At 49.6% G+C, this 26957-nt stretch overlaps 1 protein-coding gene and 1 long non-coding RNA gene across 2 annotated transcripts in view; one reads left to right on the top strand and one right to left on the bottom strand.

The window, feature by feature from the left end:
* Nucleotides 1-12133, bottom strand: part of CDH11 (cadherin 11) — a 141019-nt gene extending 128886 nt beyond the window's left edge. Inside the window, exon 1 of the mRNA XM_079800070.1 lies at nt 11925-12133. The gene's annotated coding sequence lies outside the window, so the exon portion shown is untranslated. The remainder of the gene's footprint in view (nt 1-11924) is intronic.
* A 1429-nt stretch (nt 12134-13562) lies between these two features.
* LOC307116264 lies at nt 13563-19541 on the top strand. Its single transcript, XR_013815199.1, has 3 exons — nt 13563-13922; nt 17789-17842; nt 19109-19541. It is a non-coding gene; the product is annotated as an uncharacterized lncRNA (long non-coding RNA).
* The last annotated feature ends 7416 nt before the right edge of the window (nt 19542-26957 follow it).

Here is a 26957-nt window from a genome sequence, read left to right as displayed (position 1 = left end):
TGGCCGGGCCATGTGCCCATTCCTATGGGGACATCTTTCATCAGTGCCTGGAGAGTTCCTATGTAAGCCAGCCTGGCTTCTTGGAGATGTCTGGCTCAGATCCTCCTTTCTCTCTAGCTCCCCTCAGGTCAGAATCCAATTTGGACCCATGTCCCTGAGTCTGGCCTTCGCTTCCTCTGGATAATACTCTTTGGAATTTTGCATTGGCTGCACACAGTATCCATGGGCCCCTTTCCCAAGCAACCTGCCCTGCCCCTTCCAAGAAACCCTTTGCCCATCCCACACGTAGCTGCTATGCCGTCTGCCACAGCTGCCCCGGGAAATCTCACCCCATCTACTGAGCCGCATCACTAGGCTTTGCCTGGGTCCTACATCCTGCCCAATTCTCGCTCAACCCCAATGGGACTACTCAGTGTTTCATAAAGGCAGCTACCTCCTGCTCCACCTCACACCCCAGCATCTAACAATCATGATTCTATTCAGCACATGAAAGGGACTGGAAAGCTAGACACCCCTCAGTACCACGGTGGGTGAGGTTTCTCACAAGTCTTGCAAGGACATGCAGGGATTTATGTCTTGGGTTTCCTAGTTCAAAGCCACAGACACAGACTCAGGGCAGCACAGTTCCTGCGGGAAGACTAGAGAAGCAGGTGCTGGGAACGCCCAGGAAGGCGGGACGCCTGGGCAGGCAGAACCGCAGGCCAGACCTGCCACAGGACTAGGCGACTTCCACAGGGATTGTGTGTGTGCCCATGGGGTGAGCGTGAGATACTGAATCCAGATTTAACACAAGCTGGAAAGGGGGCGCTGAGGGGGTGGTTCCAGCGTCCAGGAGAGGAGAGGAGCAACTCTGCAGCCCCTCAGAGTTGAAGAGGCCACCTAATGGGCAGGTGGCCCCCAGTGGCTAGCAGGCGGCTCCTCCTCCTCTAGACCGCCCTCCTGCGGGGTGTTCTCCACTCTCAGGAGGGGGTTCCAAGGCTGTGCAGCCAGACCGACCGACAAGCAAACAGAACCACAATGCGCTACAAGGAATGAGGGGCAGGGAGGGCAGCGGTGCGGAACCTTTGTTCCTGCCAAGGGCCATTGGGATATTTATGGCATCCATCGCGGGCCACACAAAATTATCAACTTAAAAATTAGCTTGCTGTATTTGGATATTTATGGCATCCATCGCGAGCCACACAAAATTATCAACTTAAAAATTAGCTTGCTGTATGTGATCAAACGTTTAATTAGCTCACCCCTAACGCCTGGGCATTAATGATCTCTCGGACTTTATACACTCTCGGGCCGGACGTCCCCCACCCCTGCTGTAGGGCGTTGTATTCCAGGGCGTGGAATCACTGGAAAGGCAGGTTCTAGTGTGGCTTAACCAGATTCTGCCCGATTCTGTGCTGGCATTTTTGCTCCGGTTGTTGTTTTGTTTTTACGGAGCGAGATTTGGGACTAAGTAAACCAACCAGAGCACTAGGATAGGAGGAAGGACAGGTGTTCTGGATAGCAGACTAGAGGTTTGCGTTTCAAAATGTTTGGGGAGACTGGGTCAATGGACTGAACCTAAGGATACGAAATATATAACAGGGATAATTTTAACAGCCACCCCATTCCGTGCACTTTTAAGCATTTTTATATATTTATACTAGAGGCCCAGTGCACAAAATTCACGCACTGGTAGGGTCCCTAGCCTCCCTCCCTTTCCCTGGATGGCCCCGCCCCCTGGTCAAATTTCCAGAGGAACTCCCAGTCGAGGGGAAAATTTGCATACTATGCTTTTATTATGTAGGATGGTTTCATGTCAGAGCCACCCTCTAAGGCAGACCCCGTGTTACAGGGAAATTGAGAAGAGCTGACATGGGTGGCATGGCTGGGGAGCAGCAGGGCCAAGCCTGAGAGCAGGGCGGCCTGGCCAGAGAGCCTGTATGGACGCCAGGGAAGGTGCCTCGTCGTGTCTTACTTGCCCAGGGACACAGGGACAAGGTGGGGAAAAGGGAATGAATGGCAGCACAGAAGGAAAAACAAAAAACAAACAAACTGTGGTGCAGAAGTCCTCTGGGTGATGTAGAGGCAAGGAGAGCTAACGTCATGTAGCCTGGGGCTACAACAGACACCTGTGCAGAAGGGAGTGGACAGGCTACTGTCTGGCTGACGACACTTCTGTCTTCAGTCCTTCTGCGGAGGGCCGGAGCAGAATAGATGGGGCGCTCATTCTGGAGGTGTGAAAGCGGGGAGAAGGCACCTGGAAGAAAGCTTAATCTGTGGCAATGTGGCCGAAGAATGACCTCTATTCTGCACAACACGGGAGGCTTATATCAAAGACTCTTGGGAAGACGGAGTTTGGCTCAATCAAAGAAAGTATTTCTAACAGTGGAAGTCCCCAAGACCTGCATGGTTAGTGAGGCTCCAGCCATCAGCAGCTCATGGCAGCCACAACTGGACCACCTGGTGGCATAATGCATGGGTCCAGCTGGCCTCCAGGGTCCCTGCTTACTATGCAGGAGTGCAAGTCTGTTATCCCTTCCCCAAAGCATCCTTGGTCATCAAACCGGATGGGCCATGTCATTCCTGTGGCCCCGTTTGTTCACACCACCTCTGCCACACCTACTGTATGCAGGTCTGGGTTTTATAGACAGACCTACTATGTTCTCCTTGGGTTTTTATAGACAGACCTACTATGTTGTCCTTGAGTTTTTATACACAGACTACTATGTTCTCCTTGAGTTTTTATACGTAGACCTATTATGTTCTCCTTGGGTTTTTATAGACAAATCTACCATGTCCTCCTTGAGGTTTTATAGCCAGACCTACTATGTTCTCCTTGAGTTTTAATAGACAGACTTACTATGTTCTGCACCATGGATATTGTTAGCTTTCTCAGGGAAGGCCCTGGGATTTGACCATCTCCCCTGTGCTCAGCACAAGGCCTTTCTTTAAAGTAAGCAACAAAGAAATGAGCCTGAAACTGAGTTCAATCCTAACCCTGCCAGAGGGCCCTGTGCGGGCTTGGGGGTGGCAAGTTGAGCACACAGTTCTTACACTGTTACCTAAGGACACTTGGAATGGAGACATCAATGGCAGGTGACTGTTAAGGAGGACAGAGCTGAAGACCAGAGTTAAGTGGTACACTCTGCAAAATATCATCAAACAGCCATGATTTTCAAATAATAGAGATTCATGCAGTACCCCACGTCAGTCTCACAATGCTCAATAACATACAGGGCATACCTGTATACACACATGCACACACACACACACACACACAAACCTGTCCACTTGAAACACCTTTAGCTTGCACATAGTGGTAGAAGATGGAGTTAAGACTGCCCAGTTCTTTTTTACAGCTGCCCCTAAATTGCCGTGTGATGGTAGGCAAGCCGTAATTCCTCCCTGTGGGTCCCTCTGGGTCCCTTAGCCTCATCTCTAAGTGAAGGTGGCCTGGAATAGCTAGTCACTCAGTTAATGACTTCAGACCTAAGAATCCTACTTGGCAAAGTGGGACGCCCAGGCCTCCTTGGAGAGAGTGGTGCATGTAAGTGACCTGCAGTGGTTACTGTCCGCAACAAGGAACCGATCTAAGGACCCGGTAGTTAAAGGGGACAACAACAAAATGGAATGGAAGCAGGTGGGAGAGAGGAGGACGGAGAGAGGTCTGGAAACCGTATCTCATCAGATTCACCAAAGCAGTGAGTGGCAGGGCATCCTGACACGGAGGTTAAGTTTGGTGTCAGATGCCTGACTTTGAGTCCCAGTGTTGTTGTGGGATGTCAGGGTGCTGTTTTTTTTTTCTTCCTTCTGTAAGATGCTAGCGACAATCTTCCAGCCCTCGGGGTCACTGTGACTAAGTCTCATATTACAAGTAATGTTCTTAGCACAATGCCTGAAATTAGCACCAAGCTCAGTAGATGCTGGACTTTAATGACTACCTGGCACCAATTTTTAAGTATTTGTAGGAAAAAGGGGAAAAGTGATGGGGAGCAGAGACAAAGGGCATCTATTGGGGGAAAGATACAGAAGAGGGGTAGGTTAGCTCCTCCTTCAATAGAGACTTTAATGAGCAGTTAATGCAGCTCCTCTGGTGTCCTGGGTTCCTGAGAGGGCCTTAGCAGGCTGTCCTGGGAACATTTAAGGAGCTTAGGATGGCCCAGCCAGTGTGGCTCAGTGGTTGAGCATCAGCCTATGAACCAGGAGGTCACGGTTTGATTCCCAGTCTGGGCACATGCCCAGGGTTGTGGGCTTGATCCCCAGTGGGAGACATGTCGGAGGCAGCCAAGCGATGATTCATTCTCATCATCGATGTTTCTCTCTCCCTTCCTCTCTGAAATCAATTAAAAAATAAATAAATATATATATATATATATATATATATATATATATATATATTAAAAAGAAGCTTAGGATGAATGGCAAACAGAAAACCTGCTGAGAAGAGAGTTGGACCAGAAGATCTGGAAGCTCCTTTCATGGATAAGATTTGGGATCTTGTAGGGGCACAAGGTCCAGCAGCCAGCTCAGCTCTCTGGCTGCTCTCCTCCACAAAGCTCTGGAAGCTTGCACTGGGGACATGCGTCACACTTAGAATAAAAACCAGTGGGCTGCCCTGGCCGGTGGCTCGGTTGGTTGGAGCATCATCCCATACATCAAAAAAGTTGTGGGTTCAATTCCTGGTCAGGGCACATACCCTGGTCAGGGCACATACCCAGGAGTTTGATCCCGTCAAGATGCATAGGAGAAGCAGCCGGTCCATGTTTCTCACATTGATGTTTCTCTCTTTCGTTCTCCCTTCCTCTCTAAAATCAATAAACATATCCTTGGGTGAGAATAAAAAAAAAATAACAGAAAACGGGTGAGCACGCAGAGTCCCTGGCTTGGACATGCGCTCTCCTTCCTCCAGCCTCCTGAGCTTAGACAAGTATCGGTTTCCTCTTTTGTAAAATGCAGAGGACAGCACCCTCCCCACTGGGTGGTTGCACAGAATAAAGGAGGCATCAGGGGCAGCACCCGGCACACAGTAGCATTTCAAAAAGTTGGCTCCCTCCCCTCGCCTTCTCCAGACAAACATAAGCAGCTATTTCCTCTCACTGCCAAGCGTACTCAGACGACACAGGAAGGCTGCAGACGGGACACCACTGGACCTGGGAGGGACCTGGGAGGTCCAAGAGCCTCAGAAAGCCCAGCCTGGCTGTGATGCTGGGTGTGAAAACAGTCGGAAAGCCATTCACGGCCCCGTGGGGGTGACTATGGTTTTGCAGGGACCCAAGGGAGACTGTGGACAAGGCACCCGCTTTTCTAGCCGAGTCCAAACTGTCCCCTGCTCAACCACCTGAGAGCCCCAAGCTACATTTACCTGGAAAACAAACGGGGAGTCTTGAAATGGTGATGATTTATCGTGAGACTAAATGAGTCCCTTCCCAATGAAAGCAGACCTTGTGATGAATATCTCAACATCACCTGCTGAGCAAATTTTCCTGAGAAAATATTACTTCCGGGTGAGGACGTGTCCCAGAAAAACCCACGTGCAAAAGGCAACGGGGAGAAGATGCAAAGGTAGGAGCCAGGCTCTTTTCAAAGGCCATCGTTATCTCTACAATCTCGCCCTCCCCCCCCCCTCCCCGCACCTGAATATTTTAAATGGAAGAGGGATGGATCACTTAAATGTATGAAATGATTTTTTAAAAGGCCAGGCACTAATAAACAATTCATCACTAACTGGGAGAGGCCTCGATCGGAGGCGAATGCTCAGTGCAGGATTTCGGCCGAGTGATTGTAAGGAAGACCTGCCACCTGCCACAGTTTGTCTATAAAACGTAACTTCAGGCCTGTTTCTAAGCAGATCAAAGGCCTGAGCATTTCCTGGGTGCTTATCATGAGCTGGGCATTGCACTCAATTCTCCTTCTGTCTTTACAACAATCCCAGGACACAGATATTATTATTAACTCATTTTCTCGGGTGAGGCACTGAGTCTCAGAGAAGTCGTGCTGCTCATTCTTGGCCATGCACTTTGGAAGCCGTGGAGCTGGGATTGAGAAGGACCCAAATGCCAGGCAGGGCTGGAAGCCGGGTGAGGCAGGTGAGGTAAAAAATATAAGGAAATGCCCCCCAAAACTCAGTAATCAAGATAAATAATATTTGAATGGCATATTTAAAAAAAAAAGCAAGATGAATGGAAGAAAATCCAAGATGATTAAACGATCAACATGATCAATACAGACCGGACCTAACTGCACCTGAGCATCTTGGTCTCCCCTCCTCGGCCGAATCCTGGCTCTGCCACTGGGCAAGGCCTCCAGGGTGAAGAGCTGGTCCAAGCCTCAGGGATGATGGACGTAGGTCTGGGCCTGCGGGGTGTGATCATGGGAATCACATTCCCAGAGATCCCAGGTCAGGTGGAGCGCAGTGATTAGATCGCGTATGTCCAGGCCCGCCTTCATCCAAGCTCCATCTTATCAAGAACGAGGGAGCGTGGAAGGCAGGGCTGCTCCTCTCAACTCTCCCTGCTCGCTCTCTCGGATGGAGCCGGAAGAAGACTGGAAAGAGATCTCCATGGGCCTTCAACTGAAATCAAGGAAGAGCTTCCTCCACTCCTATTGCTACGTTAGGTTAGGTGACCATCCTATCGGGGGAAGAAGCTGAGCCCCAAGCCGTTTATTCAAGGGAAGTGGAGACGTACCCTTAACTTGTGAACGACTTCTGGCAGATAAGGGAGTTCATGGAGGAAGCGAATGAAGGTGTTTCCTGGCCTGACACCACCAGGGAAGTTGGAGAAAAAGGCAGTGTGTAGCCAGGCAGTAGAGTAAGTCCCTGGCCACTGCTGACTGTGGCCAGCAAAGCTGTTTGTGCCAACTTTCTGGGTTCAGCACCTCACGTGGTCTAAACGGGGGTTATGGGGAGAGAGAGACAGACAGACATACCAGCATGTGACCTGCCATGGGAAACAGCATCATTAATCTCTTCCCCCCCCCCCCCCCCCCCCCCCCCGCTTTCCGCCTTCACTCTCTTCCTCCCTCTTTTACTCCTATCTCACTTAACATCCCATGGACCAGGTGCTGCCCCCAAGCAGACACCCGGACCAGACAGAGGATGGGAGCAATGCTTTGTCTCAGTAAGAATTCCGAACTCTGCAACCGTCGGCGACTAATTAAACCAAATAACAATGAAAAATTTTGAAGTTAACTAAACCGCCCAACGGTCAGGGAGCATCGGTTTACAAAACACTCTGTCTTACTGTCCGCTGAGTTACTGAATCCTCCCGCCCTTAATCCATCTGCATCGATTCCTGCCTGAGCATTCCAGCTCCCGCTCAGGGCTGCAAGACTTCACTGCTGATTCATGGGGGAGGCCTCTACACTCAGTTAAAAAAAAAAAAAAAAAGATACAAATAAGAATCCACTTACGACAGTACTTATTTTTTAAGTAGAGCTTTCCTCTTCATTATAACATAGCATGCTTTCTTTCCTGCTTTCTCTGAACTTTCATAATGACGTGATCAAACTGTAACAAATATAAATGTGTGCAGCCTGAAATAAGCAATTTAATCATCGGCGGTAATTTCCATATCACTGAGGCGGGGGTGAGAGGGGGGAAGTCAAATGATTAAACTCCAGTGCGTGAGGACCAATCTTGAATGAAATTTTATTCTCTGCTCAAGTTCGGTGTTGGTACTCCAATGTCAAGAACGGGTTAAAGGGAATAGGAAAACATTTACTGTTATATTTAAAACTCTATGCCCCAACATGTGTACCAAAGACCAAACTCTTATTCCTTTTTTTTTTTTTTTTGTGCAAATCAGAAATGGCTTGCAGATGTCTTCAAAACTTCTTGAAGGCATAGGCTATGATATCACAGCAATCTCACTAATATTTCTCTTCTCTATCCATTCCCTTCCCCTCGGAGTCTGAGATGATGCTCTAGCAGGAAAAAAAATAAATAAAAAATATAAAGAACCAGAGCAAACCCTCCCAGATCACTGCCTTGGTGAGAGCTGACCTTATTTATCATACCGCCCAGCCCCCACCCATCTTCTGGTCCATCTCAAATGATAAGATTTTCCAACTGTCTACTAGTAAACTCCAAGGTAGGAGGAAGAGGCTGAAGGTAACGAGATCCGCCCACTAGAAAGATGTAAATCCTGACAAACTGCTGGAGCAGTAGCCTGAACCACAACTAGATTGAATTCGGTCTCTCCGGAGAGGCCCCTACAAGGCTGGCGGTAACAAAGCGGCTTTTCACGGTGCCCTCAAAAGCAGATGGGCCCCATGCAGAAGGTTGGAGAAGGGCGCCATTGCCCTCTAGTGGCCAGAAGTGCAATCTTCCGCGAAGGAGCGCATTTCCAGAGAGGCACAAGGCTTTCAATGTCAGGGTAAAATTATAGCAGAAAGATGTCTAATTATCCTCCCTCGAGTGTTTTCTTTCGTCCTTCCTGCCCATCGAGGAGGCTGCGGATGGCTATCACAGTAATCCTGGCGGGAAAGCTGATTCTTTCTCCTACCGGTGCACCAGAAGTTGCCCAACTTTTCTTTCTTTTGAACAGACCTGTTGATGTGGTTCCTCCAGTGAAACAAACCACACATTTATAGAGACCAAAGATCTGTACATATTTCAGAGGCAGTGCCTTTGCATTGAGAAGGAGGACAACTCACAATCCTTGGCAAATCTAGAAAGAGGGTTCTTGACAAATTAGGTAGCTATGTATGAGACAATAACCGATTTCATAAGGGGGGAAACATCCCAAACACATTTCAATCACTTCAATCATTGGCTGCCCAGATTTTCTAGGAAAAACAACAACAACGAGGAATTCAGCCATTCTTCAAACTTGACAGTTAAAGAAAAAAAAAAGGTTTGCCACCTACTTTCTAACTCTATGAGTCACTGTTCTATCATTCTGATTTAATTATTAGGTATGCCTATATCAAAGGAAAAAAATCGATATTGAAAATAAACTTAAATGAAACGATTGGTTCTTCCACATCTGCCTACATAGGTGTATTGAAATTGAAGGAACCCTAAAGTCAGGTTTACAGATCTGTTTAGATGGTCCTGAAAATAGATTTTAATATCACAGATTAAGGTTTATGTGAACCGTCAACTTCCTAAGTCACGGACAGGCACTGGCAAGGTAAGGAGACACACTCTGCTCACGGGATTGTAGCACGGGCATTGCAAATCCAGCCTCGAGGTCAAAGTCACGGCGTTTCCCACACGAGGGTCCCCAAACCAGAATCTTTACAAAGCAGCCATGTAATTCCATTCAAAGTGGAAGAAAAACCATGAATTATGAAGACAAGTGCATTAAAGGAGCATGAAATTGATCTGTATTCCCCCAGATCCTGGCATGGCTCTCCAACCCTGGCCCTCCTCCTCGCCCCCATAAACAATTCAACGTCCATAGCCACCGCCACCACTGCAAAGAGAAAACCCGAGTTCTGGGTTATCAAAAAAAATAGAGGCCATAACTTTTTAAAATAATTCTCGAATTAGCACAAGATTGCATCTTAATTGAAAACAGAATTTAGGTTTCTAGTAATTTTACCGTCTGGTGTTCTGATAAGAACGTTGAACATAATGGAAGTTCTGAAGTGCTATCAAGATGGTCCGCTGCTTGAGTCAGAACTATTTTAAAAGCCTATCTTCCTAGCAAGCACGAAGCCCCGTTTGAGTAAATCTACGTGCCTGGGCCTCCACAGATTATTCTAGCTCAGTCCTTTCAATGCATCACCTCCTTATTTCCCTTCCCTCAAGGGTGGAGTGGGGGGGGGGGGGGATAATTTCTTTTCTTCAAACAAGGACATAAAACAGCCAACTTATGCAGATTCTAAAGTAACAAGGCAAAGAATGAGAGAAATAATTACTATTAATAAAGCATGGCTGCCGTATGGTTGAAGCATGCAAGTGCAATGTTTCCAAAGCGAGATGTCATGGTAATTCTCACGCAAGCCAAGCGCCCCAGCTTCTGCGATGCCTTTCCCTGGTCTAGACTGGAAAACTCCTCACATTCCTTTGTGCCAGGCAAGATTTCAGAGGTTTGGATTCCAGGGCCCACCGGCCAACTCTGAAACTTTGCATCCGGTTTCAGGGATGAATGCACGTCAGGGACCAGGAGTTTCAGGGTCCCTCTGGGATTGGCCACAACTCGGTCCCTTTGTTTCCCAACTTTTAGCCCTTTGTTCTACCAGAAGGAAGATCAGACACCCCGTAGTTGGGGTTGGGTAGTGACTATTTCTGGCGTCTGTGTCTCCTTATTTGTAGGAAAAATAAACTCCAGGATTAATAAAATGAAGGCCAGCCTCTTCTCTTCTCTCCCCATCGTTTTAGGCTCTAGCGCTCAAACCCCAGCGTGGCCTACAGGGCTGATGAGATGCTGGTGGGTCCCCGCTCCTAAGAAAACTTCTCCATCCCCATCCCCTCCCCTGGCAAAACCATCCATGTCCGCTGCTAGCCTAAGTGATAAAGCAATTGATCCATCCTCTTGCCAGATTAATTATCGTGGCTTCCCTGTGATTAAACTGAAAACTTATTCCATGCCTCATTTGAAACCGATAGGAACGATCAGAAAAGGAAAACAAGAAAAGGTTTTATTTTTAAGGGGGAAATGGGAGGGCAGACAGATCTATACTCTCCTGCAGCAGGATTTCGGGAACAGCCCTCCACCACCATCACCCCCACCCACCCCTTAGGGACGACCCATCACGGAGCAGGGATGCGTTATTAAATAATTAAAAGATGCAATTTCTTAATAACAGTGCAATGGCCCGTGAAATTCCTGCTGCATTATCAGCAAAAGCAACAGGGCTTTTACTAGCATCTAGCAAACCTTCCACCCTGGGAGGGGGGGGGCGTGCGGCACCCCCGACCCCCACGCCCCAGCGAAAGCAGGGCCCCTCGGCAAAAAGGGATAAGGAAGAGCTACCCAGGGGCCTCCCTGACCCCACTTTCTCTGGGGTTCTTTTCTTCACTGCACTAGGCGGGCTCTCCCCCTGCTCCTCCGGGGAGAGGGGGAAAACGGGGCTCTCCTCGCCGCCCTCCGCATCCTGCCGGCTACCCCGCGCTTCCCACTCACAGCTCGCGTTCCGGGGCACAGCTAAGGGAGGAGGCCGTGCGGGCTGGAGAGGCAGGGCGCGCTCCGGGAGGAGGCGTAGGCTGGGCTCGCAAAGTTAACACGGACCGCGGCGGCGGGGTTCGCCAACCCCAAGGCTGAGCCCGGGTCTGAGCCGCTCGCGGATCTCCCCTCGGGCCGGCGGGAGCTGATCAAGGGCCCTCAGTGCTCTCCGGGAGACTCCGGCTGGAGGGCTGGGGCGCGCGCCGCAGTCGGCGGCCGGGAGCCGCAGTCAGCGGACCCAAACCCAAGCTATTAAAGTGCGGGGGGATTGCCGACGCGAGCCGGGCGCCTTCCGCTTTCCGGGGCCTCCGGGCGGTCTAGCACCGAGAGCTGAGCCTCCGAGCGCTCGGCGCGGGTGGGGGCACGGGGTAGGAGCCCTGCAGAGCGCAGTCACGTCGCCGCTTCGGAGAGAGGCACCGAGCGGGCGAGCGGGAGGGCAGTGCCCGGGGTCGACTTTCCCCAGAGACCTGACCGAAGGCTGTCGGCACGTCCGGGCGCAGCTCTGCAGCCTCCCGCCCCAGCCCGGGCACAGACCCTCTCTGCCGCGGCCTCGGCGCAGACCCCGGAGGAGGCCGGAGCGGGGGAGAGGTTGGAGCGCACATCTGGCGCCCGTGCCCCCGGCGCTGCCCGCGCCCACAGCTGGCTCCCTTCTCCCTTTTCTTATTTTTAAACAAATCTTCTCTCATCTCCGCGCTCTCCCTCATTTCCTTTGCATTAGTGACACCTTCTCTAGTCAGACCTCCCCCCCGCCTCCCCGAAATTCTCATCCACGGACCTCCCTCCGCAAGAAGCCCCATCCAGGCGAGAGGAAGGCACCGGTGGCGCGCCTACCTGGAACCCCGGAGGGTGGGCACGAGCTGCGGCCGTCGGTCCCCGGCGCAGGGCGGGCGCCGCGGAGTCAGCCCGGGCGCCAGTCCGGGTCCCATTCACAAGTCGGCGGCGGCTGCGAGCGGCCCCCGCGGCATCTGCGAGCGCCTCTCCCCTCGGCTGGCGGCGGCCGCGGAATGAGCCGCCGAGCGCGCTAGTGGCAGGAATGAGAAACCGGTGGGGAGGTGGCGGGCGGTGGGGGGGCGGGGGGGCGAGGGGGAGGAGGAGGGAGGCCGCCGCTGGGAGGGAAGGAAAGGGCGGGGGGCGGAGAGGAGCGAGGCCACGAGACGCGGCAAGCTGAGCCTCGCGGAGGCTGGGGAGCCGGCCCCGTCCGCGCCCCGCCCCCGGCGGCCCCCGAGATGCCAACCCCTGGATTCACGGCCGCCCCTCCCGCTCCGGGTCGCAGTCCTCCCGCGCACTTGGGGCTCAGACAGAGTCTGGAGCGACTGAAGTTGGGCTCCAGGGGACGCTCAGCCAATCAGGGAGGGCGACGGAGGGAAGCTGGGGAGGGGGTGGGAGCCCCTTCTCCTTCTTCGCCCAAATCCGCTCCAGCTGGCCGGGCTGGGCCCTCGCCCGGGAGGCCTGGATCCAGGGTGGTTTGTGGGGAAAGCGTTTGCCAAGTGGGGGAGGCCATGGGGAGTCGTGCTTCCTCTCTCTGCCGCCCCACCTTTGGCAACCCCTCCACGTCGGCGGCTCCTGCCCGGCCTCCGTCCCCCCATCCCTGGCCATGGTGCTTGGGGCTCCGGCGGCGAAAACTGGGGCGGGAGACTTCGGGCCAGGGGAGAGCCGCTCCCTGTTCTCCCCACACCTCCGCCTCCGGGGCCTCGCGCGCGGAGCGGGGTGCGGGGATGGCTTCGCCGGGGTCGGCTGGGAGCCCGCCACCCTGCGCCCCACGGGGGTGCACTGGCCCCCATCTGTAGTGTCACTTGTTGCCTCAGCCCCCCCCCCCCCCCCCCCGGCCGCACACCCGCCGGGGCTGGAGAGTGTGGTTTTGCAGGAGAGAGGGCTTCGGGGCGCCGTGCCCCGGTCCTCCCTCCAGCCTCCCCTTCGCCACTCTAGCAGGACCCGCCAGAAGGTGGGAGCCCGGCCGCTTCCTGCCCCAGCGGCCGGGCCTTGGGACTCCCGCCAGGGACTTTGCGGGGCGCTCGCGGTTCGGGAGCGGAGCGGGGGGCCGCACATTCCGCGGCCACGGAGGGGAACCACCGTGACTTGGAGGGGACCCCAGGCTGGAACAAGTTTCCAGGGTGGGGGTGGCAGGAAAAGAAGAGGCGGGGAAAGGCGAAAAGCAAATGCACAGAAAAAATGGAATTTGGGGGGGGGGGGGCGATAGAGGAGGTGGTGGGGAAGGAATGGCAGGCCGGCGAGGAACTGTTGCAGGACGCGGAGGGATGAGCGGCGAGCGGGGCCCGGGAGGTAACGGGAACGAGGCCTAGGAATGCAGAGAGCGCCCCGGGCGGCGCAGGGATGGAGCGGGACCCGGGCGCCAGGGGAGGAGGGCCGCCCGCCGCGGGTCCGCGGGAGCGCAGGAGCTGCCCGGGTTTCCGCGCGGCGCGGAGACGTGCGCGGGGCGGGGCTATCCGGGTACCGCCCCGGCCCCCGCCGCCCCGCGCGCCCGCGCGCCGCTCCGCGACGTCGGGATCCCCGAGGCGCCGCGTGCGGTCCCAGCCTGCGCCCCGCGCCCCGCGCCCTGCGCCCTCCGGGTGGCCGCCGCCTCGACCCTGCGCGTTCCCCGGCCAGGAAGGGGGCGCTGCGTTTGCAGCCGCCCCGTGTTCCCGCTACTGGGCTTCCCTCCCCTCCAGCAAGGCCGCCCCAGGGACGGGCCTCTGGGCCCCAGGCCCAGGTACCTCGCACCCCAGCAGCACACACACCGGGTGCGGGGGGCGCTCGAGTCCGCTCAGGCTGCGCGCTTTCCCCGAGGGCGCGGTGAGTGGGCCTGGGCGCCGGCGCCTTCTACCTCCGCAGGTTGCTCCCCGACCTGGCCCCTCCCTCGCTACACCTGCCGCCTCTCCCCCTCTTGGGCCCCGGCTTTTCATGGGCCACGTCCTTCTGCTCTAAGTCCTAAAACTCCAGCTGTCCTAGGCCACCGCCCAGAGTCTCCACACTCACTCTCACGCGGTGGTGCCGGGAGTTCCGACCTCCATTTCCCCTTAGAAACTCGGTTCCACCTGAGCGAGGGCCCCGCTCGGAGATACTTGGATTTTTGCCCTTGACTGGCTACCAATTGTCTGGATTTTCTCATCCTTTCCACGAGGGCGTACGGGGAATGCAGAGCCGTCGTCAGTCTAATTACACATGCACAAAGGTATCCAGGATCTGTGAGGGTTAGGGACATCTCTCTCAATCCATGAGAAAGTTTCATGGGCTCCATTCCGGAGGCAGGTCCAAGGGTGAGCCCGGTCCAATGTGTGATCTGACATTAGCTGCCATTGATCTTCTGCTTTTTGGCTGTCTTTTCAGAACTTATTGAATGACTGCAGTTGTATTTTGTTGGCTGGTTGGTGTGTGTTTTTGTTGTTGTTTGACCATCCCTTTCATAAGTGATAGCCTCAGTGGATTTTAAAAAGTTAGTTAAGAATTGCTTGGGAGATTGCCACTGACTTTGCATAGCCGAATCAGATGGAACCCGGGGTCTTGCAGCGGTCAGTATTCCTTGCACAGCCCAGCAATTTCACCGAGAAAACGGAAAACAAGTATCCACACAGAGACATGAAGACATGTTCTTGAACGTTCAGAGCATCAGTATTTATAATAGCCAAAAGCTAGAAACAAGCCAAATGTATACCAATTGGTTAATGGATAAACACAATGTGGTATGTCCATGTAGTGGAATAATATTCAGCCTTAAAAAGAAAAGAAATACGGATGCATGTTACATCACGAATGACCCTTAAAAGCAGATGCTAAAAGCCAGATGCAAAACCACTTATTGTATGATTCCACTAATTTTCATTAACGCCCAGAAGAAGCAAGTTTATAAAGGCAGAAAGCAGGTCAGTGATTTGCCGGCTGGGGGTATAAACAGGAATTGATAACAAATGGGCATGAAAGAACTTGGGTGATAAAAATGTTCTAAAATGGTGACAATTGTGCAGATCTATACATGTACTAAAAATTATCTAACAGTAACAAAAAAAAAATGGCAAAAAGAATATCCTTTTACACCTTTATTCCCAGATTAACTGTGACCTGTAGCTGAGCCCCAGAGGGAAAACTTTTTGCAAGGTAGTTTTAGAGAGAGGAAAAATGTTAAAAAAAAAAAAAAAGAAGAAGAGTTCTAGTTCTTTTGGAAAGATAACCATACTTCTATTCAGCAAGTTCTATTTTGGCGACTGTTTCGGAGAGTCTTATAAGTGTTAGAGCAAGTTAATTCCCCCCTTTCACTCTTCTAAGTGATTAATTCCTGGGAGCTAGACTTAGGCATTCCAGTTCGTGACATTTTAAACACACCTACACATAGGCACAGTACAAAGTGCACATTACAGAGGGGATTTTTTTTTTTATGACTATGTTAGGATCTGTTTTAGAAATCCATATCGAGCACTTGGGTGGAGTATCATGTGGTTATAGTTTAGATTAAAAAAAGGAAAAGGGGAAAAAAGAAGAGCCCACTGACAGCTTCAATGAAAAGATTCAGTTCATCCAGGCAGCCAAAAGTTTGGGTGTTTATCTCAACTTGTCTCACCTTTCCTTCACCTTGTTCTTTAAGGGAGGAAGGCAGGGTTCACGGTTACTCTGGAGCCAGGATTAAACAGTCTTTAAACAGTCTCTTCTGCTTCCTGCCGGCAGCTTCCAATCCAGACAAAGATAAGGCCCAAACGGGCATGTTCTTGTCTTTGTCCTTGTCGGCAGTAGGCTGATCATTTCCTGTTGGTTCCTTCATCAAAGGTACCCGGCTCTCAGCCCTTTGAAGTACCTGTCCTCAGACTGAAGAGAGCCAGACCCTGCTGAGTCAGTTTCTTGTTTCCACTTAGAAGCTCCAGGCTTCCCCAGGCCTTCTCAGAGCATCCGGCCCTGGAGGCATCCTTTGGTCAATGGTGTAGAAAGGGAGGCCAGACCCAAGCAGGGAGGTGGTTTTATCACAGTGCAGAGAACGTTGAGAAGGATGGGACGGGGATGCCATTTTTGAGCCAGACATTTCAGACAGAGATGCCCGCTGCTGGGTCTGTAGGGAAAAGTGGGAAGACCGTAGGCCTTTGATCGGGGGGGCCCATTTCTGGTTCTGCCACTTCACAGGGGCATCACTTTGGGCGAAGACTTGATCTCCAGGAGACTCAGTTTCCAGTTCTGTAAAAGGGGGCTCATTATCTGTACCTAGACTGTCACAAGGAATACATGTGCCCACATACCTAAAGCAGTAAGCACTGTGCTTAGAGCGGAGGTTCGGTGAGTGAAATGTATTAATTACTGTGATTAATTATGAGGTCTGACTATTATCACACCTTAAATGATCTGAGCAAGAAAGGAGTCATGGTACAATTATGAATTACAATCATGATGGAGATTAATCTTATCTTGAATGATGTTAGTAATAGAACTTCGGGTCAAGAATATTTTGGCAGTTCACAATGTTCTGACTCTATAAGGCCTGTTTAGGGTCATACAGAATTAGGTGTGCCAATGTTGGGGGCAAGGGCCCTGGGTTCATGTCCTAGATCTGTCAGAAATTCATTGAACCACCTTGGACAACTGACTCTCTAGCTCTGAGCCTCAGTTTCCATAGTTGTGAGAGTTGACCTAAGGTAAATTCTGGAGAGGATTCTTCCAGAGCTGAAATTTTAGAATTTTTAAGTCCTCTTTATTAAAATGAAAGCATCATATAGATGCAATTCTCTTTTCTGCCACTAGGAGCAGTCAGTCACTCATCTCAAGCCAAGCCCAGACTCTGGGCATCCTGTCTCTGAAACACACTCTCTTCAACTCAGTCTGTAGTATCTGTGTCTTTCCCCTTCACCTAGACTATAAATTCACCGGGGGCAACGATGATACCCTTCTGGTCATATCTGTATCCCCAGTACTTGGTGTCTTAAAGACAGAAGTACAATAAATATACTTGATTAATTGATGATGTTTAGTAATAAATATTTTGATTAAATTAAGGCCAGTGTATCAGTCAGACATCACAATAATACTAAGTTATGAATGATCCCAGCACTAAGTGTCTTAAAATAGCAATTATGTACTGCCATATATCTGTGGGTTGCCTGATCTAGATGGGGTGGGGCTGGGCCAACTCAGCTCCCCTTCCTGTGTTTGGGCTTGGGCATCTTCTCGTGACACTGTTCACTGTACAGACGTCAGGCAGAAATAAGCACAGCCTCCTGAGGTGTAGGCTTAGAACTGGAAACCATGACTTTATTTTGTTGTCCAAAGCACACCAGTTGGGCAGATCAAAAGTTAAGGGTAGAGAATTATAATCTGCGTTTTCAGTGAAAAACAAAACAAAGCAACTTTAGAGCTGTATGTCAAAGAGAGTGAATACAGGGAAAGGTGAAGGATTGGGACCATTAACACACTCCCCACAGGAAGAAAGAGTTTCCCATCATGCCTCCCTTCTGGGTCATGTTGGGTTGTCAGATCCCATGGGTTGTATCCTATAATCATGAATGCAATATTCTAGAACATTAGAGGAGACAGAGAATCAGAGGGGAATTCAGTCTCATACGAAATCGGTATAATTGTGCCCTTCCTTTACTTTGAGATTCAAAAGTTGGAGAGGAAGAAAGCAAGCAGAAATATCAATGTAATAATGTTGATCACCAGCTTACATGTAAAGCTAAGGATTCTCAAGACATCCCTTCAAAGTATGTATTATTACTTCTATTTTACAGATGAGAGCGTTGAGACAACAAGGATTGCATACACTGTACAATATAATACCACTGGTGAGTACTGGAGCTGGGAGTCCAACCTATTTCACAAGTTGTCCCACTAGCCCGCTTCTCAGTGCAGAGGCTCACACAACAGATTCTAGTCTTGAGTGATGGGGATTGGGTGGGAAAGGGAGAAGTGCTTTTCTCTACACCCATGGCAGGGGGCATCCATCAGATCTTCAGGCACAGTGCCTGGAACGCAGTAGGTGCATGATAAACATGCCTGGAAAGGTAGGAGATGAAAAGGCAAAAGGAAGGAAGGTCAACAGAAGCAGAAAAGGCAAGAGAAAGGGAGGACAATATAAGAGAAAAGATAAGCCTGGCTGTGTAGCTCAGTTGGTTAGAGCACCATCCTGATACACCAAGGCTATGGGTTTGATCCCTGGTCAGGACACATATAAGAAGCAACCGTGAATGCATAAACAAGTGGAACAGCAAATCAATGTTTCTCTCTCTCTCTCTCTCTCCCTCCCTCCCTCCCTCCCTCCCTCCCTCCCTCCCTCCCTCTCCCTTCTTCCCTCCTTCCCTCCTTCCTTTCCTCCCTCTCTCTCTCTTCCCCTTCTTCTCTCTCCCTTTCTCCACCTTATTTTCTCTCTAAAACAAAAATAAATAAATAAAAAAAAATAATTTTTAAAAAAGAGAGAGAAAAGATATAAGCATGTTGATCTATTTGGATAAGCCATCCCTTTCTGTGGTGAGCAGAAATCTCTGGATTCTGAGGGTCATGCATTCCCTGCCCCTTCTGGTGCTCAGACAGTTGCCCAGTGCAGGCCTCCAGGCCATAGCCGCGAAGAGGCAACAAGCCAGGCCATGACTCTCTTGCTGATTTTCTCATCTCTCCCTTGGTCACTCAAGCCACACTTACCTTCTTGCTGTTCAAACACAAGATTCTTTGCATTTGCTTTGCCCTCTGCCTGAAGCATCCAGCTCTAGTCTTTCTCAGGGCTTGTTCCCTCGTTTTGCTTATTTAACCAGGACTTCCCTGGCTCTCCCATCATCAGCTGAGGCACCCACTCAGTACCTCTAGCCCCTCTAGTTTAGCACTTTCTCTCCCCTTAGACTTCTTTATCCGTGTTCATAGCACACACAGGGGTGGGCATGAGTAGGTTCATAGTTGTGAGTAAGCAAAACACAGAGTTTGTTCTATTATTTTTCATTTATTAATTATTGTATTACTGATTATTATTCTTAGCCAACTTTTGCCCACCCATGTATAGCTGCTTGAAATTGCATGGCATATTTTTATTGCCCCGTTTTTATTGGTCATCTCACCCCTAGGATCCAGTTTCAGGAGAGCAAAGTGCATCATCTCTCTTGTTCACTCCTGCATCTTGAGCATCTAACACAGAGCCAGGCATGTGGTGAGTACTCAATAAATATTTGGACAGTGCATACATGAATAGTAAATGCACAAAAGATGCTAACGGAGTGAATGAATCCTAAAACCAAAGGCAGAATCATAAATGTGGTACAGGGTCCCTTGTTTACAAAGGGAATTGAATGATGCCAGTTATTCACCTTGCCAAGATGACTCTTCACCTTCCAAAGATTTCTTTTGAAAGCTGGTTAAAATGGATACCTGTTATCCTCCTTCTACAAATATAATCCTATTTACAAAATGGTGGTATACAGACACCTGTTTTAGAGCATATGCATTTTCTAAAAATGAATTACAGGTATGCCTACGGATCGTTCTGCGTCTGCTCTCTAATACCGGTTTGTTTGTTGTGTGGACTAAGAGCTTGGTTTATTGAAACGTTTCACAGAAGGCGATTTCAGTGTTCGTTTGTGCATATATTTACATTCTTTTTTAAACTTGTGAATAGACTCATTTAAATGTGTTTGCACTCCAGGGGAACCATTGGAAATGTTACTTAAGATTGGTACTGGCTTACTTTGCAAATAGTCTGCAATGTGAACAACAGGATTTAAGAGAGCTCTGTGTTCCAGTTTTTTGTGAATATTGAAACCTTGACTATGGGTGCTGAGCATGGGATGGCAAAAGTCATCCTTACCCAATGGAGAAAACTTTAAAAACAAACAAACAAACAAAACTGTTCTAACTGGTTTGGCTCAATGGATAGAGCGTCGGCCTGCGGACTGAAAGGACCCAGGTTCTATTCCGGTCAAGGGCATGTACCTTGGTTGCAGGCACATCCCCAGTGGGAGGTGTGCAGGAGGCAGCTGATCGATGTTTCTCTCTCATCAATGTTTCTAACTCTCTATCCTTCTCCCTTCCTCTCTGTAAAAAGAATCAATAAAATATATTTAATTTTTTTTTTAATATATAGCAGAGTTAGTTAGGATAAGTGTAAGAGAAAGTATTCCATGGGAGGAAGAAAGTATGGAAGGGAATGGAGAAAGGTGGGATTTGGAGCGTCTGAAGGAGGACCCAACACAGATCCATAAGGCCATTGAGGAAGTTCACAGAGACAAATAATCCAGGGCTCTGTATTGTAGGACAAGAAACGAATCCTGCATTATACCTCAAATGCAATGGGAAGTTGTGGGATTTTTTTTTTTTTTAAGGAGTGATCTGATTGCATTTGTTGACAGAGAGCATTGGGGCTGGGAGTGGATGAGAGCAGGATGGGTGTGTGGATGCGCAGTTTCCCAGGAGGCAGGCTGCTGCCTTGGGCTGAGGCAGGGACAGCGAATAGGGTGCGTGTTCCAGGTGTGCTTTGGACACGGAAGCAGGACTTGCCGTTGAATTGGTCCTGGCAGGTGAGAGAGAGAAAGACGTCAAGGGTCATTCTCATGTGACTGACTGGAGCAATGAGGTAGACAGAGGTGCTTGTTATGAACTAGGACAAGTCTCGGGAAAGGCCAGGTGTGGGAGGTAAGGTTCGCCAACCTGCAGTGTTATGAAACCATTGAGCGCACTAGGATGCTGTCCTTCCCTGTGCCCACAGATGTCCTCCTGGGTCCGGAAGGCCATATTGTCTGATGCCTTTAATCAGTTAAAAATAGAAATCACTCAACTCTGTGCAAGGGACCTGTGTTCTGGACTCTGACTTTGGACAAGTACTTGCCTCACTCTGAGCCACTTCTTGTCTACAATGAGGTGGAGTTCTACGTACCCGGTTCCCTCTCAAAGCCCTGATTATGGATTATGATCACGTCGGGTACTGTGTTTTAGATGCACAGTCTAAAGGGTACATCTGTAATGATCCTGGGTCAGTGGGGGTTCGGTCCAGGGACACAGGTGAGATAGGGCATGGGGCAGTGGTGATGGCTGGATGTCACACACAGGCATCCAGGTAATCACAGAGCTCAGTGGGAAGGTCAGTCAGGTTCCCTAGCATTGTCATTCAGGGCCATTTGTCAACAGTTTATTGCTGTTCATGGCATCCATGGATTCTCCACCTGTTCTCTTTCCTTCCTGAAATGTCCACACCATTGCTATCCCCATCTTCTCCTCTCAGGGGAGAGAGCAGAATCCCGCCGCCCAGAGAGCGGGCTTGGAAATCCAGCTGCTCAAGTTGCAGCTCTGGTTGTGGCCCTCGCTTGCTGTGGGAGAATCCTTTACTTCTGTGAGCCTCAGTTTCCACATCTATAAAATGGTCACAACATCTGTGCCTACTGCAGAGAATGATTGTAACTTAGAAAGGTGGCAGTTCACAGAGCCCGGAATAGAGTAAATACTCAGCAAATGTTTTTCTCCCTCTGCTCTCTCTTCCCCTCCATGCTGCTCTACATTATCTATCATTTTTTTCAGAATTCAGCTAAGGGATCATATATCTCCAAGAAAATCCCCTGACCTTTCCCTTCCCACAGAGAGTCATGCTCATAATTTGACCTTACCACAGTGTCTTATTCCATATGCTTGTCTGTCTCACCCCTGTGTCTCTGCAGGAGATAGTGAGACATCAATAATCATTGATACATCATTGTATCTCCAGCAGATAGGCATATGCCAGATGTGCAATGAATGTGTGTTAACCTCAACTGCCAACCAGGATGTTTGAAGAAGGGTTTTTGGAAGAGGTCATGAGGACCGAAGAGGAGGAAAAGAAATCTCATAGGTTGTAGTAGATTCTCAAGGAAGATTTTGGTGTAGAATATGAAGGAATGAAGGGAGCAAAGAGTAAAATCAGCATCCCTTAGCTACCCCAATTGCACTAACACAGTGGCAAACTCATTAGTCAACAGCGAAATATCAACAGTACAACAATTGAAATTTCTTTTGAGAGCCGAAAACCGACTTCTGCGCATGGGCCACGAAGTTTCAATCGCACTGTATGTGCCCGCCCACACGTGGTATTTTGTGGAAGAGCCACACTCAAGGGGCCAAAGAGCCGCAGTTTGCCGACTACTGCACTGACAGTTCCCTGCTGTGTGACATAGAGTCATCATGTAGTCTTTAATACAAGCACTTCTTTTTATAAAATATACTTTTATTGATTTCAGAGAGGAAGGGAGAGGGAGAGAGAGCTAGAAACATCAATGATGAGAGAGAATCATTGATCGGCTGCCTCCTGCATGCCCCCACTAGGGGTCAAACCTACAAACCCAGGCATGTGCCCTGACTGGGAATCGAATCGGGACCTCCTGGTTCATAGGTCGATGTTCAACCATTGAGCCACACAAGCTGGGCTAGTACAAGCACTTCTTAATTGACAAAGAAATCTTTATCAAAACTTACCATGAATTTGTAACCCGAAGTGCTCCCTTCCTGTAGCTTTGCTCACATCCACAGCAGGGGGAAAATGCCGCCAGTCAGTCTCATTTCTTCGAGTGAGATGAGTCACAGAAGCAAACATTGGAAGATGTTCTACAAAATAATCAATCATCTGATAAAACTGTTTTGGATGTGGCAGCTGTCTAAAATGCAGGAAGACTTTTTTTTTTCCAGCTGAAAGTTTGCATATGTACAAAAGATCCTGGTAGAAGAAATAGAGAGATTTAAGCCAGACTATCAGTGAAAAGGAGGTGGGGTTTCCAAGCAGAAAGGCAGCTGAAAATAGCAGCCAGTCCTTCCCACCCCCTTTCTCCTAACCCTGTGCCTCACTCTCATGCCTAACAGCCAGTAATTGCTTTTCCATGATAAACATCTTTTACTCTCCTTTCGTTAACAATGTGGCTTCCAGGATACTTGCATGTTTTATCTTACCAATGTCTGTCTTAACTATCATGTCCTATATGGAAATCGGCAGCAGCAGGCGTGGCAGCAGCATCCTAACCAGTTGCTAGCAGGGAGGGGCCTTCCCCGTGTCATTGCTGAGTATCATGACACCCATTTTGCTGGTGAGGAGACTCCAGTGCCGGGTGATGAGCTGTGTGTCCATGTTCGTTCAGCCTAGACATTGTGGAGCTTGGGTGGCTAGAGGTAACTTGCATGCCTGGTATGTCTCAGATGGAAGCTGACAAGCATTCCGTCGGATGGGCTGAGAACTTCCTGTAAACTGGACACTGAACATCTCATAATGCATCTACCTCCAGACGCCAAATGCATAGAAGCCTCTCAAACTCTGCCCACCTCCGAATGGCCTTCGCATCATCATCATCTTTGCAGACACTTTCTCCCATGCTAAGAACAAGCGTCCTCCTTCGTGCTCTGGCTCATTCCAATTTAGTCTTCCAAAATTCCGTGCTCAGATGTCCTGCTCTCCAGAAATGTTTTCCCAATATTCCTTACCCTTCCGACTCCCTGCCACCAGAGTGAACTTACCATCCTTCCTTTGTGTTATGTGCACCACGCCGTGGGCCTAATTCTGATATAGTACCTGACCTGTCATTTAAAAATTATTTTCTTCCAAGGCACTATTGCTTTAACAGTAAGGGCCACATTTTATACATCGTGTGTATCCCCAGAATCTACCACATAGCCCTTGGCAAATGGACTACACCCATGCATGCGAGGATAAAATATTAACTAGCATTTCGTTGGATGCTTACTTGGGTCACACACCATTCTAAGCACTTTATGTGTACCCTCATTTGATTCTCACAATATATATGTGAGATTGAAGCCTTTGGCAAGGATCTTTTCTAGCCTGAAGGAGGGAGGGGAAAAAGGGAGGGAAAGACGGAGAGCAGAAGGAAGGGAGGGAAGTGTGTACACAAATACATATGCAGCTTACCTATGCAAACACACACACACACACACACACACACACACACACACACACACCCTAGATCTGTATATTTTGCTTAATCATACACTTGAGAAGTTTCAACACAAAGAGACTGGCAACTTATGTAGCTGCAATTGACAAACACCCGGTGCAGATCACAGGTGGCTCTCTTCGGCCATAGACTGTGCTAGAGTTTTCAGTCCTGGGTGTCACATTGGCATTCGGGACATTGAAGGACTGGCAATGCGAGCCATGTGGAGAAATGATTTGAGGACATATATTTTGAGAAGAGAATGCCCTGGGGGGTCATGATCACCTTGTTCAAATATTTAAAGGGCCATCATGAAGAAGAATGATTGGATTTATCTGGCTTGGCCCCAGTGTGCACAAGACTAGGACTAATGGACAGAAACTTGAAGGAGGGAGAGAGAATGCTGCTAGGTCTGGAGGGTGTCTGGCCAGAAAGGTGTCTGCCATTTGACCGTGTGCTCCTCACAGTAAAGCATTTGGGGTCATTTCTGGTATGGGAATTGAGACTGTATGTCCATCTGACCGGTGCTGTCCTGTTGCCCGGGGGACTCCTGCTGTGGGTAAGGGGCCGTATCACAGGACCACCCTGATCTCCTCTGAGAATAAACTGTATTGGAAACTGTAACAAGTCTAGTTGGAGTAGCATATGCCTTGGACACAGTCTATTTCTGCTCATGTTGAAGCTACTATTACTACTGCCACTACTGCTACAATCACTATTAATAGTCATATAATAGGTGCTACTTGCAGGGTAGCTACTGTCTAAAAGGGCACATATTCCCTGGGCTAGACATTTTGCACTCTGCATACATTGTGTCATTTAACCTGCACGCAGTCCTGGATGGTTGATGCTATCCACTTCGTGCCACAGCTTTAGGGAACTGAGACTCTGGGAGGTGAAGTAATCTGCTCATTATTCTCCAGACAGTAACACTCAAGCCCATGTGTGTCTGACCACAAACTGGTCATCTCTGTTTTGCAGAGCATGGGGGGGGAGGGAGGGTCCGGAGGGTGGGGGCGGGAAGAAAAGGAGAAGAGAGGACATTGAAAGAGAGACAGAACATAAACTAACCCTAGGTGTGAGCCTGATTTATTTTGGGGAAAAGGTGATACTCTGTTCTTGAAATGTTCTCCTTTCTCGTGCTTCTGGCTGTCTGTTGGGGTTGTGTAGATGGTAATGACAGGTTCATCTGTCTGATTCTTTCTCTGAGGAGTCCCCTTAATTCTGTGGCCACTGCCCGCTTCGTAGGAAGTGCTGCCTCACACCTGCCTGTGAATGGATCAGGTTATGTGCACGGCTCAGGCACTTCTTCTCAAAAAGAAGGCGAGGGCCTTAGGTATGCTAAGCGGAATCGCTTGAATAGGAATTGGGAGACTTGGAAGAGGTAGTGGGGAGATCTGGGGATACCGTCACCCCATCAAGCATAATCAAGGTAAACGTGTATCTGAAAGCAATTTTGACAGAGCTCGCCTCTTCCCTCAGGGTCACTTAAACACCCATGTTGGATGAGCTGCTTCAGACAAACATGCCAGCTACAGGGGCATAAATGTCTGGAAGGCACATAAATAGTGCTTGTGCCTGGTTTTCCACTTATGATGTCCTATTGATGTGTCACGCCATCTCCATCCATCTTTCACGACCTACTCCCCCTATGAGGTCTTTTATTCACTTCTCTGATTCCTGGCTTCCCTCTCGAGCTCCTATAGAAGTTATCCTCTGCATCACAACATTAGATTCAGACTCACATGCTGTCTCGTAGCAGCGCACGTGTGTGTGTGTGCGCGCGCAAGCGCATGCATGCGCTTCCTCTCCCCATGCAAGTGGGAAGGAATGCCCATGGAGGTCCTTTACAGGGAATCTAATGTCCACGAATGCACCGAACCTTCACCTTTGCAACTCCAAGAATTCAGTCTTGTCTGAGTCCCAGAAATGGTGATAGAAGCTCACAATCCCAACTGCTTGTAAGGCAATGAAGGCAACAGCATGCCCCAGAATGCCTCCTACGAGGAGCCCCATATGTGTTTCGAAAGAATAAATAACATGTGGGATGGGTGGTGAGCAGCAAATAATACTCCGATCGCCTTGGCAAGGACATCAGAGCTGCTGGAGGACTTACTTTGCTGTGATTGAGCACCTTGGTTGGTTGAGGAATGAAACACTGGGAGTCAGAATCAAGGCAGATTTTTTTCTTCACTTTGTATTTATGGAAGTCCAGTTGACATACACAATTATATTAGTTTCAGATGTACAACATAGCGATTCTATGTTTATATACTGACACTGTGACTGCCGTGATATGACTAGTAACTGTCACCATAAAAGTTATGATGATGTTACTAATAGCCCTGTGCATGAATCTGTGCTCCCGTAGCTCTCTGCGGGGCCTGGCCACTCCACGCCCGCTGCCCATAGGTTCTCCGCGGCCCAGAGGCCCATCTGCAGCTGGGCGTGGAACGCTTGCCTCGTCACCAGGGCAATGACGCAAGCGTTCCGCACCCTAGCCTAGTTGGAGGCCCATCCGTGGCCGGGCGCGAAATGCTTGCCTCGTCGCTGCAGCGACAAAGCAAGCATTCTGCCAGGCCGCTCACACTGCCCGCTCTCAGTGGCCACCCCCCAACCCCGGGACTGGGGGACTCTGGCGGGGCTGAGAGAACTGGGTGCCGCCATCTTGTGGCTATGGGTGTCGCCATCTTTGTGACGGAGTGGTGGTTAATTTGCACATTACGATTTTATTAGATAGGATTGATGATATTCTCCTGCTGTGTGTTACGTTCCCAAGACTTATTTTATAGCTCTTAATTGCACAACCTCAGATGGTACCACTGTCATCAAACTAGGAGGTGATCCCTAGCTGGTTGGCTCAGTGGATAGAGCATCAGCCTGCAGACTGTAGGGTGTCAGGTTCGATTCCAGTCAAGGGCATGTGCTGGGGTTGGGAGCTCAATCCCCAGTAGGGGGCAGCCGATCAATGATTCTCTCTCTCATCATTGATGTTCCTAGCTCTCTTCTTTTCCCTTCC

This window comes from Cnephaeus nilssonii, assembly GCF_951640355.1.
Source record: "Cnephaeus nilssonii genome assembly, chromosome: 20".
NCBI classification, from domain to species: domain Eukaryota; kingdom Metazoa; phylum Chordata; class Mammalia; order Chiroptera; family Vespertilionidae; genus Cnephaeus; species Cnephaeus nilssonii.
Note: the sequence above shows the minus strand (reverse complement) of the source record. Positions and strands in the feature narration are given on the sequence as shown.